Source organism: Mus pahari, chromosome 1 (genome assembly GCF_900095145.1).
Source record: "Mus pahari chromosome 1, PAHARI_EIJ_v1.1, whole genome shotgun sequence".
Taxonomy (NCBI): Eukaryota; Metazoa; Chordata; class Mammalia; order Rodentia; family Muridae; genus Mus; species Mus pahari.
In genome coordinates this window covers 125,032,143-125,047,444 of record NC_034590.1, presented here as the reverse complement: position 1 = coordinate 125,047,444, position 15,302 = coordinate 125,032,143, and the positions used below count along the sequence as shown (strand labels likewise).

The window sequence follows — 15,302 nt, the reverse complement described above, 5'->3', positions numbered from 1 at the left end:
ATTGTTGTGTCCATGTTCCCTATGGAATCTTCTGCACCTGAGATTCTCTCTTCTATGTCTTGTATTCTGTTGCTGATCTTGCATCTATCATTTCTGATTTCTTTCCTAGGATTTCTATCTCCAGAGTTGTCTTGATTTGGGTTTTCTTTATTATTTCTACTTCCATTTTTAGATTTTGGATGGTTTTGTTCACTTCCATCTCCTTTTGGTAGTGTTTAGTTGTGTATTCTTGTAACTTTTTAAGGGATTTTTATGTTTCCACTTTAAAGTCTTCCATCTGTTCAACGTGATTTCCAGTATTTCCTTCTTAAAGTCCTCCATCATCATCATGAGAAGTGACTTTAGGTCCATATTCTGCCTTTCTGGTGTGATGGTGTATCCAGGACTTGCTATGGTGGGAGAGTTTGGTTCTGATGATGCCAAGTAACTTTGTTTTCTGCTGCTTCTGTTCTTATGCTTGCCTCCTGCCATCTGATTATCTCTAGTGCTTGCTGCCCTCAATATATCTGATTGGAGCCTGTCCTTCCTATAATCCCAGTTGATTCAGGACTTCTCAGTGTCCAGATTTCTCTGTGATTCTTTGATTGTGGGCTACTGTGAACCTGAGATTCTGGGTGTGCCTGAGTACTTGGCAGTCAAGCTCCTCTGAGACACTCAAATACTACTGTGACCAAACTCCTGTTATCCTGGGATCCTGTTGTCCAAAGATCCTGGGCATGTTACAGTGCATGGAAGTGGTGTCTCCTTTGAGGACCGTGGAGTTGTCTTGTCTGTTAGTAACCAAGGTAAACCTGAACTGATTAAATAAAACATGAGCCTCTGGTCAGGAAAAGCTCTAATGCCCTTGTTCCTGCTGTCACAGACCCGTCACTATAGGATTGGAGCAGCTGTTGTGTTCCACTCACCAGTGATCCTAAGATCTCTTGGGCAGTCCATTAGGGACCATAGGGGTGTCCACCGAATCTGTGTCCTAGGTGACCCAGTGCTGGTGCAAACTGGAAGGGGCTTGTGCCCCTGGTCAGGCCGGTTCTCTCCTGCCCTAGTGCTATCTCAGGTCCTGTGCGCAATTGGATTGAAGCAGATGTTGTGTTCCACTCACCAATGATCCTAAGATCACTTGGGCAGGCCCCTAGGGACCGTGGGGGTGTCTGCCCACTCCACACCCTAGGTTACCCAGAGCTGGCGCAGACCTGAAGGGATTTGTCTTAAATTAAGTTTATATTAATATGGTTTTCCCAGGCCTAACAGGTACAAATAACGTTTAAGAAAGTCTAGACCTTCTATTTATTAGAGAAAATGACAAAGGACACAAGGAAACAAAATCTTTTGGGTAGTTTTTATATACTACTGAGCTCCTCAAACACTAAAAGTAAAATTGTGAAAAAACATTGACTATTTTCCCATATACACACCCAGAATACAGTTTCCTCCTCCCTTGTGTTTTCCCAGTTCTTCCCCTTCTACCTCCCCTCTCCCCTATATTCAATCCTCCTCAGTTTTCCTTCACTAAATAGCTGATCTCTAAGGAATATCATTTAATATGGCATAACAATTGACAATAGATCTAGGCACATATCCTCATATCAAAAAGAGGAAAAAGATATCCCTAAAGAAGTCAAAACAGAGACATTCCCATTTCCTGCTATTAGGAGCCCCCAAAGAATATCAACTACATAGCCATAAACTATTTACAGAGTACCTGGTTAAATCTATATAAGCTCCCGGATTGTAGGTCCAGTATCCATGACCCATCTGAAACATGATGAGTTGATTCTGTCTTATTGTGTCCTTGAAGCCTCTGGATCCTATAATCCTTTGGCCCCACACCCCTTTTCCACAGAATTACCAGAGATCTACTGAATGTTTAGCTGTGGGTTTCTGCCTCTGCTCCAATCAGTAGCTCGATGATTCCTCTCTGATGATGACTATGCTTTGCTCTACTCTATGAGTACAGCAGATTATCATTAGGAATCCTTTCATTGATTTTTGGGTTGTTTATTAGTTTTTATTGTTGTTTTATGATTTGTGCCAGTAGATGTTTTTTGTTCTATCCTAAGTCTCTGAGCTACTCAATCTGCTTTCTAGACATCCAGGCAGTGACTTCCTCTAATTGCATAATCCTGGAGTTGTACCAGTCATTGGTGGCCACTCCCACAATGTCTGTGCCACCCTTACCGAAGTATATCTTGTAGGAAGGACACAAGGAAGTCCAAGGATTTCTGGCAGGGTTGGTATCCGAAACCCTCCATTGGAAGCCTTGCTCATTACAGAAGATGTCTGATTCAGGTTCCATATCACTCATTATGAGGAATCTTTACTAAGGTCACCCTTATATATTCCAAGGAGTTTCCATTGCACTAGGTTTCTACATTGCCTCCAAAGTGACTCTTACTTCCAGTTGTCTCTCTTCTTCCATTCTCCTGTGCCCTAATCCCTCCTGTGCCCATTCACATATACACCAACATACCACCCATGAAATCTATTCTATTTTCCTTTATGGAAATCCTTGCATCCTTCCATGAACCCTACTTCTTACTTAGCTTCTCTTGGTCTATGTATTGTTACATGATTAGCATTTATTTAACCTAATATCTACTTATAAGTGAGTATATACTCATGTTTGTTTTTTTGCTTTGTAGTTGCCTCACTGTGGATGATTTGTTCTAGTATCATCCACTTGCAGTTGTGAATCCAATAGTGCAATTTTTTAACGGCTGAGTAATATTCCATTGTGTGAATGTATCATTTTCTTCATCCATTTTTTCAGTTGAAGACCATCTTGTTTGTTTATGCTTTCTTGTTATTATGAATAAATCAGCTATAAACATAGTTGATCAAGTGTCCTTCTGATAGGATTGAGCATTCTTTGTGTAGCTAGGAGTGGCGTAGCTAGGTCTTGAGGTAGTCAATCACCAATTTTCTGAGAAAATGGCTATATTTGTTTCCAAAGTGGCCATACATGTTTGCACTCAGCAACATCCCTTGCTCCACATCCTCAATAGAACTAGCTGTCACTTGTGGTTTTGATCTTAGCCATTCTGACAGGTACAAAATGGAATCTCAAATTTATTTTGATTTGCGTTTCCCTGGTGGCTAAAAATGTTGAACATTTATTTCAGTGTTTCTTGGCTATTTGGAAGACTTCTCTTGAGAATTCCCTGTTTATATCTGTACTCCATTTTTCTTTATTAATCATTTTATTCATTTACATTTCAAAGGATATTCCCCATCCTTGTTATTCCTCCATAAACTCCCCATCCACTTCCCTCTCTCCCATTCCCTTTTGCCTCTATGAGGGTGCTCCTCCACCTATTCACCCACTCCCACCTCCCACCTCTAGCATCTCCCTACACTGGGGCATCAAGCATCCCTTTCATCCCATTAATGTCAGATAAGGCCATAGTCTGGTACATATGTATCTGGAGTCCTGGCTCCCTCCATGTATACTCTTTGGTTGGTGATGTAGTGACTGGAATCTCTGGGTGGTCCAGTTAGTTAATATTGTTTGATTTATTTGTCTTGTTATGTCTAGTTTCATGTATTCTGTATATATTTTGGATATTACCCCTCTGCCAGAAATGGAGTTGGGAAAAGTCATTTCCTGTGCTGTGGGTTGCCATTTTGTCCTAATGAAAGTCCTCTCACTTACAGAACCTTTCAGTTTCATGAGGCCCCATTTGTTAATTGTTTATCTTAGTCCCTAAGCTATGGGTATTCTGTTCAGGAAGTTGTCTTATGCGCCAGTGTGTTTAGGGCTACACCCACTTTCTATCAGATTTCAGGTTTTCTGACAAGGCTCTTAATCCATTTGGAGTTAAGTTTTGTGCATGGTGGTGGATATGGAAATATTTTTATTCTTCCAAATTAGTACAACACAATTGGTAAAAGCTGCTTTATTTCTACTGTATATTTCTGGAGTTTTATCAAAAATAAGGTGTGTGAATTTATGTCTAAGTCTTACCAGCCTGAACATACTATATCTCATTTGAATATTATAGTTCTTAAAGTTTTCTTCATTTGAAATTATGTATATAAGTGTGTATCTATGTGTGACTTTATCACACGTGTTCATATACCTATGAATGCCAAAAAAGAGTAATATATCCCCTAGAGCTGACATTACAGGAAGTTGTAAACTGTCCAATTTTGGTTTCAGTAGCCAAGCTAGAGTCTTAACACTCCTTAACTGATGAGCTTGATATGAGATTATTAGATTGCTCTGCTTTCTTTGATAAAATAAGGAAGTATATATATATATATATATATATATATATATATATATATATATATATATATATTGTGTGGAAACATAGAAGAAGCTTAGTTAGTTTTATTGTTTATAAACAAAAGTTATTTGGTAAAATATAACCACATATAAATCTTTTAACCCTTTTTAAAATTCATATCTAATGTGTTTTTATGCATTATAAAGTGGTTCTTGTTCAAGGTGAGTGTTGCCAATTAATGCAATATTACTAGTAAAATGATGGGGCTTTAAATGATCTAATCTATTAATTTTAATACTTTGACTCAATTGTGAATCTGCATGTCTAAATGCTAAAGGTTCTGATCCCCAGTTGGTTTTTGATTGATCAATAAAAATAAAAAACAGTAATGGCTGGGCACAGGATGGGACCCTTAGAGTTGCATGTTCTAGAATAAAAAGAACAAGGAGAGACTCACCATGACTTGGGGAAGAGGGATAGGACATAGTAGTGGCAGGAGATAAAGCCAACTAGCCGTGTGAGATTTCAGGTAAGTGGCCACTGGCCACTTCCCCATTGGGCCTGGGGTAACAGAGGAAAGTTTAGGAGTGTTCTTCCTTTGAGGTAGCCAAGGCATTTTAAAAATAAGATAATGTGTATGCGTCTTTCATTCACAGGGCCAGTGCATGCATGCAAATTGCCAGGAGCAAAAAGAGGTATAGCCAAAACACACTGCTCCATGAAGAATGGGAACTAAGTAAGAATATTGAATAAAAACCCTCAAAAGAGCAGAACACAAACAGACACGTGCACATGCACACAAGAACAGAATGTTGATTTAGGTCATATTCTGCACAATTAATCGCCATAGCTTGTGATTCAAAGGTTTAGGACAGCTACACAATTTATTCTGAGGTTTCTTGTTTTATTCTCCCATTTAACCATATTTACTGAGAAGCTATTATGAAACACATAGGATTGACAATATGAAGCATTTTGTGATCATCGTTAAACTAAGAAGAGGTTTATAGTTGTATTCTGATATAATTAAAATATATTTCATTATTCAACATGTTCTTATAAATTATCCTTCCAAAAATAACATTTGGATACATTTTTCTGTTATTCATATGAAATAGTAGACTTATGTATCTCATCTAAAATATCCTCTAAAAGCACTTTTTTAATAACATATCACATTTGCTTAAATAAAAATATTGAAGTAACAATAAACATTTAAGTATACAATTTTGTTATAAAAACTAGCACAAATAGTGTTATAATTACCTACTTCTTTTATTCATAGATATAGTTTGATAAGAAAAGTATTGACAAGATTTTATATGTGTGTGTGTATACATATACATGTATATTATGTATATATAAGAGGATAATTAAGAGGAGTTTTGGTTTATATTTGGTCTCATATAAATCTGGGGAATGAAAAATCACTTAATAGCTCAACTGCAAGCTGGAAAGAAGCAAATTAAGTTGATTAGTTAAGTATGAGTAGAATTGCCTGATTAAGGGGAGAAAATGTGAGTTTTGAAAAGTGCAGACCCAATACGCCAGCATGGATCAAAATGTCTGGTAGTCAAAAACAGAAACAGCTGGTGTACATGTTCAATGATGGAAATAAGGAGAAAATCAGAGAGAGTGGACTGAGTGAAGGAAGGAATGAAGAAGGAAGAAGGAGAAATAAAGGTAGTTTGTTTTTCCTTTCTGCAATTAATTTCTATTCAGTTGAGACATCATTGGATTAGATTAAGGACACTCATCTAAATGAGGGTAGATTTTAATTATTTATTTTATCAATATTAGACTGTTTTGGGGATACTCTCACAGGAAAGATCATCCCTACCTGGGCATCTAGTAATGCAGTCAAATCAACACATGGAGTAACCACAGCATTAGCCATATTATATTTAACTCCAAAAATTTAGCATACCCCTGTGAATGTGTAATAGTAGGAGACCTGTGGACGTTTATTCATTTTATGGATTTCAATTAATTGTTTTACTTATATTTTGATTGGCCTGAATACATCAGTGTCCTGAATAAGGGTTTGGGGATATTGACCTCCAGAAATGATAGCTATTCTAATTCTTATTCTAATTTGATATGTGTTTCTGGGTTTATCATTTTCTGTTTTAGGAGACATCAAACATTGCATATACAAAGAAACAACCTCTAGAACTTCTGAGTGGATGTCAAATGTAATTCAGTACATAGAGGATATCTGAGAAGAATAAATCTATTATTGAACATCACAATTAGTGTAGAAATAAAAAATTCTTACAGATTATTTTCTCTCCAAAACATAAATGCATTCTTTAACTTTAATAATGCACTCTTAACTTCCTGGTTCCTCAGACTGTAGACCATAGGGTTCAGCATGGAGATTACCATAGTGTAGAACACAGATGCAATTTTGTCTTTGTCCATGAAATGACTGGAGCTGGGTTGCAATTACATGAATATGACAGTCCCATAGAAAATGGAAACTGCAGTGAAGTGGGAGGCACAGGTGGAAACAGCCTTCTGATGTCCATCATCTGTATGCATTCTTAGGGTAGTAGTAAAAATAAATATGTAAGATAGCCATATTACTATGATAGCAAAAAATATATTGAAACTCACTACATAAACCAGAATCATCTCATTAATATGCCTATCCAAACAAGAGAGAACCATGACTGCAGGAATATCACAAACGAAATGATGGACTACATTGCACTCACAGAAAAATAGGTTGACTATATCTCCAGTGTAGATGGAAGCATTTAGAAAGCCTATAACATAGCAGCGTATGACTAGACAGATGCACACACCTATAGTCATGGTGGTGGTGTAGTGTAGAGGCTTACATACTGCTGCATAGCAATCATATGCCATTGAGGCTAACAGGTAATTCTCCACGCTGGCAAAAGTGGTGAAACAGAACATCTGAGCAGCACAGTCATTGTAGGACATGACATTGCTACCAATAAGAAGCCCAGACATCACTGTTGGAGTAAGAGCTGAAGAATAAAAAAAGTCCATCAGTGATAGATGAGCAGGATGAGCATGCCAGACAAAAGTGAAGAAGTATGATTTTTATCTTTGAGTGTTTTTTCTCACTTTACTTGAAGACTCATAGCTAATCTTCAGGTTTGTCCAAAGACCTGGGTTGCTTAAAAATGACTGCCACTCATAAAGTAAATAGCATTTAACAGAGAATGGCATGCAGTCTTTCCCCTTGGTGTCATATTTATATTGTAGAGATTAGTGTATTAAGATGTGGGGAAAATTATAAAGACCCAGAGAGCTCTGGAGAGTCCCCCAGAGTATAGCTCAAGATCTTCATACTGTCTTCGTAGGGAAAAAAAATAATTAATTCACTTTGGGAACCAAACCTGTTTCTATATCTTAGAAGTGAAATGCCCTTTCTAATGAAAAATGAAAACACAAAAGTCACTCATTTCAAGAGGTACAATTGCAAAGTTTCTCTACATAATACATTTTATAAAATGTTTGAATTAGGTTAAGTATACCTATCTCCTCAAGAGAGAGGCTCCCAAGACCCAACAGGGATGACTTTAGTGGAAATACCCAACAAAGGGGATACAGAACCTGAGGAGACTACCCCCAGTAGATATGCATAGTCCCCAGTTGAGAGATAGAACCATCCACTTATCTAAAGTTTTGGCCCAGAATTGTTCCTGTCCAAAGAAAAGACAGGGATAAAAAAGTGGAGCAGAGTCTGAAGAAAAGACCATCCAGAGACTGCCCCACTTTGAGATCCATCCTACCTGCAGACATCAAACCCCAAGAAATTCTTGCTGACAGAAGCCTGGTATAGCTGTCTCCTGAGAAGCACTGCCAGCAGCTGACTAATGCAGTTGTAGATACACACAGCCAACCATCAGACTCATCCCAGGGACCCCAATGGAAGAATTAGGAGAAGAACTAAAGGAGCTGAATGGGATTGCAACCCCACAGGAACCTGACTATCCAGAACTCCCAGGAGCTAAACCACCAACCAAGTTGTATACATGGAGGGATCTATGGCTCCGCCTGCATTTGAAGCAGAGGACTGCCTTATCTGGAATTAATAGGAAGGGAGACCCTTGGTCCTGTGGAGACTTGTTACCCCAGCATAAGAGGACACTAGAGCAGTGATTTGGGAATGGGGTTATGTGGGTAGGTGGGGGAGGACTCTCATAGAGGCAAAGAGGAGGAGGGATGGGATGGGGGGGTTACAGAGGGAAGGACAACAACATTTGAAATGTAAATAAATAAAATAACCAATAAAAAGAAAGAAAGATCCTGCATCAAATTCTCCTAATTGCATCTCTCAAGATTAGCTCAGCATATATCTTTAGTGTTTTCATTTCATAACATCTCTAGATAAGTAAATAACACATCTGGTCAATTAGAAACCTTCAAAAAACAAATCTTAACAAACAAGCCTCCTGTCCTGTAAGCCCTTGAACTGACTGGTGTTTTTATACATATCCACACTAACCCATATTGTTACCAATTGTTCTTTATGTTTTCAGCCAACTAATAAACCAAATAGGATTATATTCCACATTGATGTTGTGAGTGTTCAATACCAGGATCAAGGTAATAACTCTGTGACCTTGAGAAATGCACACTAGAAACCATTCAATAAGTCAAGAAATATTCATCCAGGAAAACAAGACAAACAATTTACAGAGAAATGGAGGAAGATAGACAGAAACTGAGCAAAGCTGTCAGTTATTGGCTTCAATGAATCAGATACATTTGCCAGCCTATATTTTAGTTACTTCTACTGATAAATGAAAGATGAACATTTTTGAGTATTTCTAATTTCTTGAAACCAAGAAAGTTATAAAATATTAGAAAACCAGAGAATCAGCAACTGGCATGAAGTAGACTCATGTTGACACCAAAAATAAGGCTATGACTAGGTGACTTGGGGATTGTAAAAGTCATTTGAAAAAAAGAAAGAGTTATCACAAATCAAAACATGCTCCAATGAGAGAAAAAATAATTGAGGGATTAGAGAGATGGTTCAGTAAGTTAAAACACTTGTCACACAAGCATGAGAACATGAGTTCAAATCCCCATACTCCATGTAAAAGCTGGAGGCTGAGTAAAAGTATCTGTAATTCCAGGATCTGTACAAGGAAATAGGTGGTAGAGAAAGAAAAACAACAAAGAAATCATGTCTCAAAAATTATGGAAGAGGAGGACCAGCATCCAAGATGTTCTATAACATCTATCTACATACGACATAGCATAAATTCATTTGCATCTACATTCACATACACAGAGAGAGAGAGAGAGATGGAGAGACAGACAGACAGACAGACAGACAGACAAACAGACACAAAGGCAGACAGACAGACACAAAGACAGATAGACAGACAGACAGTCTGACTCACAGAGAGAAATAACGTTCTACCTATAAGGTGGATTGGAGGTTGCTTTTTTGAACATGAAAATAGTACCATTTGTGAATATCTTTAGCATAAAAGATTAACACACATATTTTTTATTTTTTAATTGAATTTTATTTGTAATTCATTTATTTTCACTCCAAATTCCAGTCCCGGCCTCTCCCACCCTCCAACTACTCCACATCCTACACCTCCTCCCCACCACACCCCTTCTCCACATGGATGCCCCCACCTTCCACCCCATCTGACCTCTAAGCTCCCTGGAACCTCCAGTCTCTTGTGGATTAGGTAGCACACACAATCTACACAAGCTATTGTCTTAAATGGCTTTGTAATGACAAAAAGATAAATAAATCTCATCTCTTTGGGGAGATAAGTTGTTGAGTAGAAAAAGCAATGTGTATAAATAATTAAGAGACCTGTGTTTTAGATGGGCTGTCTTGCCTTTAGAGATTCAGATGAAGTTAAATCAAATCCTCACACAAACTGAAAAGGAAACGGTGAATGTCTTCTGATGTGAAATCTTCAGTGTTCCTAGTTACTTCACATTCCAGTTTTTGCCAGATTTTTAGGGTCTTGAGTGTTTCTTGCTGATGTTGTACTCTGTCATGTTTTGATTCTGCTTGTTATCTTTGATCTCATGAAATAGCTCAGATATTTGTGTGCATTGACAACTTTCTGGTTACCTCTTCAAATTGCTCTCCTCCTAATCTGGTTTGTTCTTCAGTGCTTATTTCTAGAGAGAATGCTCTGCTCAATGATTGCCAAAATCCACTGAATTCCAGGTAGGTGTGACCAAGAGATGATGTCAGAAATATCACATATTAAGGTATAGTAAGCCAAAGAAGACTGTGTCTCCAGGTATCTCTCTGAGGACTTGTGGCATGTAGACTGTATTAACTGATGTTTAGTTCCTTCCATTTAACTAAACGACCCCTGATTCCATCTGGCAACTTCACTTTATCCTTCAGAGTACATACTTCCACTGTCTACTTTAGTTTTTATAAACTTAAAACATCCAGTAATTCCAAGACACAATGAGAAGACCAAACCTACGGATAATAGGAGTAGTTGAGAATGAAGATTTTCAACTTAAAGGGCCAGCAAATATCTTCAACAAAATTATAGAAGAAAACTTCCCAAACCTAAAGAAAGAGATGCCCATGAACATACAAGAAGCTACAGAACCTCAAGTAGACTGGACTAGAAAAGAAATTCCTCCCCACACATAATAATCAAAATATCAAATGCACAAAACAAAAACAGAATATTAAAAGCAGTAAGGTAAAAAGTCAAGAAACATATAAAGGCAGACCTACTGGAATTACACCAGACTTCTTGCCAGAAACTGCGAAAGCCAGAAAATCATGGGCAGATGTCCTACAGATCTTAAGGGAATACAAATGCCAGTCCAGACTATTATAATCATCAAAACTCAATTGCCATAGATAAAGAAAACAAGGTATTCCATGACAAAACCAAATTTACACAACATCTTTCCACAAATTCAACCCTTAAAAGAATAATGAATGGAAAACACCAACACAAGGAGGAAAACTACACCCTAGAAAAAGCCAGAAAGTCATCTTGTTTCAAAAAACCAAAAAAGGAAGATAGCCACATAAACATAATTCCACCTCTAAAAGCAAAAATAACAGAAAGCAACAATCACTTTTCCTTAATCTTCCTTAATATCAAAGGACTCAATTCTACAATAAAAAGACATAGACTAAAAACTGGACATGTAAACAGGACACAACATGTTGCTGCATACAGTAAACACACTTCAGTGACAAAGACAAATACTACCTCATAGTAAAAGACTGGAAAACAAATCTCCAAGCACATGGTCCCATGAAACAAGCTGGAGGAACCATCCTAATATCGAATAAAATCGACATTCAACCTAAAGTGATCAAAAAAGGAAAAGGAAGGACACATCATACTCATCAAAGGCAAAATCTACCAAGAAGAACTCTCAATTCTGAACACCTATACTCCAAATGCATGGACACATACATTCATAAAAGAAACTTTATTAAAGTTCAAAGCACATTTTGCACTTCACACTACAATAATGGGAGACTTCAACACCCCACTTTCAACAATGGACAGATCATGGAAATAGAAACTAACCAAAGACACAGTGAAACTAACAGAAGTTATGAAACAGATGGGTTTACAAACAGTTATCTATAGAACATTTTATCCTAAAACAAAAGGATATACCTTCTTCTCAGTACCTCATGGTACCTTTTCAAAAAATGACCATATAATCAGTCACAAAACAGGTCTCAAGGGATACAAGAAGGTAGAAACAATTCTATGCATACTATCAGAATACCACAAACTAAGGTTAGTCTTCAATAACAACAAAAACAATAGAAAGCCCACATACACATGAAAACTAAGAAACACTCTACTCAATGATAACTTGGTCATGGAAAAAATGAAAGACATTTTAGAATTTAATGAAAATAAAGCCACAACATACACAAGCTTATGGGGCACAATTAAAGCAGTGCTAAGAGGAAAACACATAGCTCTGAGTGCTACTGAAAAGAAACTTGAGAGACCATACATTAGCAACTTGACAGCAAATCTGAAAGCTCAAGACCAAAAAGAAGCAAATGCACACAAGAGGAGTAGAGAGCAGGAAATAATCAAACTCAGAGCTGAAATCAACCAAGTGGAAACAAAAAGAACTAAATTAAAATTCAACCAAATCAGGAACTGGGTCTTTGAGAAAATCAACAGGATAAATAAATCATAAGCCAGACTAACCAGACGATACAAAGACAGTATCCAAATCAAAAAAAATTACAAATGAAAAGGGAGACATAACTACAGAAACCAAGGAAATCAAAAAAATCATCAGATTTTACTAGATAAGCATATATTCAACAAAACCGGAAAATCTGGCTGAAATGGACAATTTTTTAGAAAGATACCAGGTACCATGTTAAATCAGGATCAGATAAATGATCTAAACAGTCCTATGACACCTAAAAAACATAGAAGTAGTCATTAGTAGTGTCCCAACTTAAAACAGTTCAGGACCATAAGGGTTTAGTGCAAAGTTCTGTCAGACATTCAAAGAAAACCTAAAACCAATACTCTTCAAACTATTTCACACAATACAAACAAAAGGTACTCTACCCAATTCGTTCTGTAAAGCCACACAAAGATCAATGAATTCATGAAATTCTTAGTCAAATGGATAGAACTAGAATATATCATCCTAAGTGAGGTAACCCAATCACTGAAGAACACAAATGGCATGCACTCACTAATAGGTGGATATTAATCCAAAAGATTCAAATACACAAGATACAATTTACAGACCAAATGAAGCTAAAATAGAAGGAAGACCAAAGTGTGGATAGTTCGGTCCTTGTTAGAAGGGGTAAAAATACTCCAGGGAGGAAATGCAGAGCCCAAGTGTGGAGTTGAGACTGAAGGAAAGATGAAGGCCAGCATGGTCTTCAAAGTGAGTTCCAGGACAGCCAGGGCTACACAGAGAAAACCTGTCTTGAAAAAACCAATCAATCAATCAATCAATAAATAAATAGATTAAATAAAACAATTGAATAAAATAAATGAAATTAAATAGTACAATTATAATATGATAAATATGACCAAAGGGAAAGTGTGTCATACTTGTAGGTGGTCTCATTTCTGCCTTGGATGGGGTCATTAAGAGACTAAGGTCATGGAAAGATTGCTAGGGATATACCAAAATCCTAAGGTCTGAAATATCAGCACAGTTACAAGTGAAAACAAAACAGCCTTTTATTTTACTCAGACAGCAGTTGGCATTCTAATTGGATGATGTATGGATGTAATGGAGTGAGTATGCATTATACCTATCTGTAACAGTAGATGTAATTTAGTGGCTGTGCATGTGTACCTGTCTGTGTTTACAGGGACAATTCTTTATGCAAATGATAAACTTTAAAAAAATAATGGTACATTCCCTTAAATTTTCTTTCTAAAACTCCATGCTTCTAAAAAGCCTATGTGAGCTTTCTCTTTGAGAAATCACAAAAAGGCATGCGTGTTTCAGCAACAGATATGAAGATAGGAGAATAGAAATCAAAGAATGCAATATGATAAAAGAGAATAGAAATGAGAGCTATAAGGAAAGTGTAGACTGAATAGACACATTAAAGAGACAGAAGGACTCATAATAGCAAAGAAGTTTAGGGGAATAATAACTTGTGAATCAAAACATTATATTGTAATTTCAGAAATTAAAAAAATAATTTAAAACTTTCAAAAAGATTCAAACCTTAAATAGTAGAAATAAGTTCAAGTAATCATTTGTACAACATAGTGACTAAATTAATAATAATGTATAACATTATTAAAACAATTTAAGGGGTTGAGGGATTGCAGATGGGAAACCAGGAAGGAGGACATTTGAAATATATAAATAAAATAACCAATACAAAATAAAAAAAGGAAGTACAGGCATTATATTTCAATGTTCAAGTTTAAATCTATGACCTTAAATATAATCAGCAATTAGGAGAAAACTGGCTGGAGAACTGAAAGAATGTAGTCAAACGAATCAAGTCCCAAGAGATATCTATGCAGTGCATGATGCAGAAAACAAAGTGAGATTCCTTGAAAGAACTCCCTGATTGTCATAGTTAATGTCAAGAAATCTGGAAAGTATCAGCAATAATGGCAAATATAGGTGTGAAGTAATAATCTAGACAATATATAATGAAACAGGCCAATATTGTTAAATCAGTCCAATGAAGACATATGCTGCATAAAATTTCAGCTTATTGAAATATAAATATTTATAGTAGTAATTTGTTTGATTTAAGCTTGACCCTTAAGGAGTCCTGAAACTTGTATACTTAAATCTCTAACAACATTTTGGCTTTAAAAAGCTATTCCAATTCTTAAAATGTCCAAATAATAGGTTACATAGATTACCCTAAGTCAACAATGCACCATGATAGGGTGTGACAGGACATATGTGATATATCACAATTCAAGGAAGAGATGATTTGGAGGTGGAACCCCAGGAGGTTAGGTGTGGAGTAAGATAGGCAATGGAATAGGCATGGATTTCTCTAGGAAGGAGAAAGACAATGAAAAGTTATGGGAGGTTGGGAAGTGCACAGATTGGAACAGGAGGGTAAAAGGAGGGCTGAAGGGAATGGGGGAAAAAAGAGGGAATTCAGGGAGAGACAACTAAAACCATTTGAGGAATTATATAGAAAACAAATACAGTAGAAGTTTCCTATAGTAGTTTCCTATAGTAGAAGTTTCATATATGAAGGTTATATAAAAGAAATTATAAACTAACAAAGTAGACAGAACTCCAACTGGACCTCTCTGGTTACCAAATAAAGCTTCTAGGGTTGGGAATGAGTTACATATAACTGAGTTGTGGACCAAAGGGATCCTTGGGAAAGCCTCAAACAGCCAAGGTTATTCGTTGCATTTCACACACTGGTGATAAGACCCTCTTACCAAAGACAACATTTACACAACTCACCGAACCCATGAACGTAGAACTAGTAGCTTCCTAGAGATTTCACTGCTACACACTATTATTCATAATACTAGAATAGTAGAGAGTATTATGAACAATCCCAAAGGAGAACACAAACACAGCTAAAACCCCTTAGATTTAAAAAAAAAAAAA

The 15,302-nt window shown here is 36.7% G+C and overlaps 1 pseudogene; it reads right to left on the bottom strand.

Moving 5' to 3' along the window:
- Positions 1-6,500: 6,500 nt before the first annotated feature.
- Positions 6,501-15,161, bottom strand: LOC110330773 (annotated as a pseudogene).
- Positions 15,162-15,302: the final 141 nt, after the last annotated feature.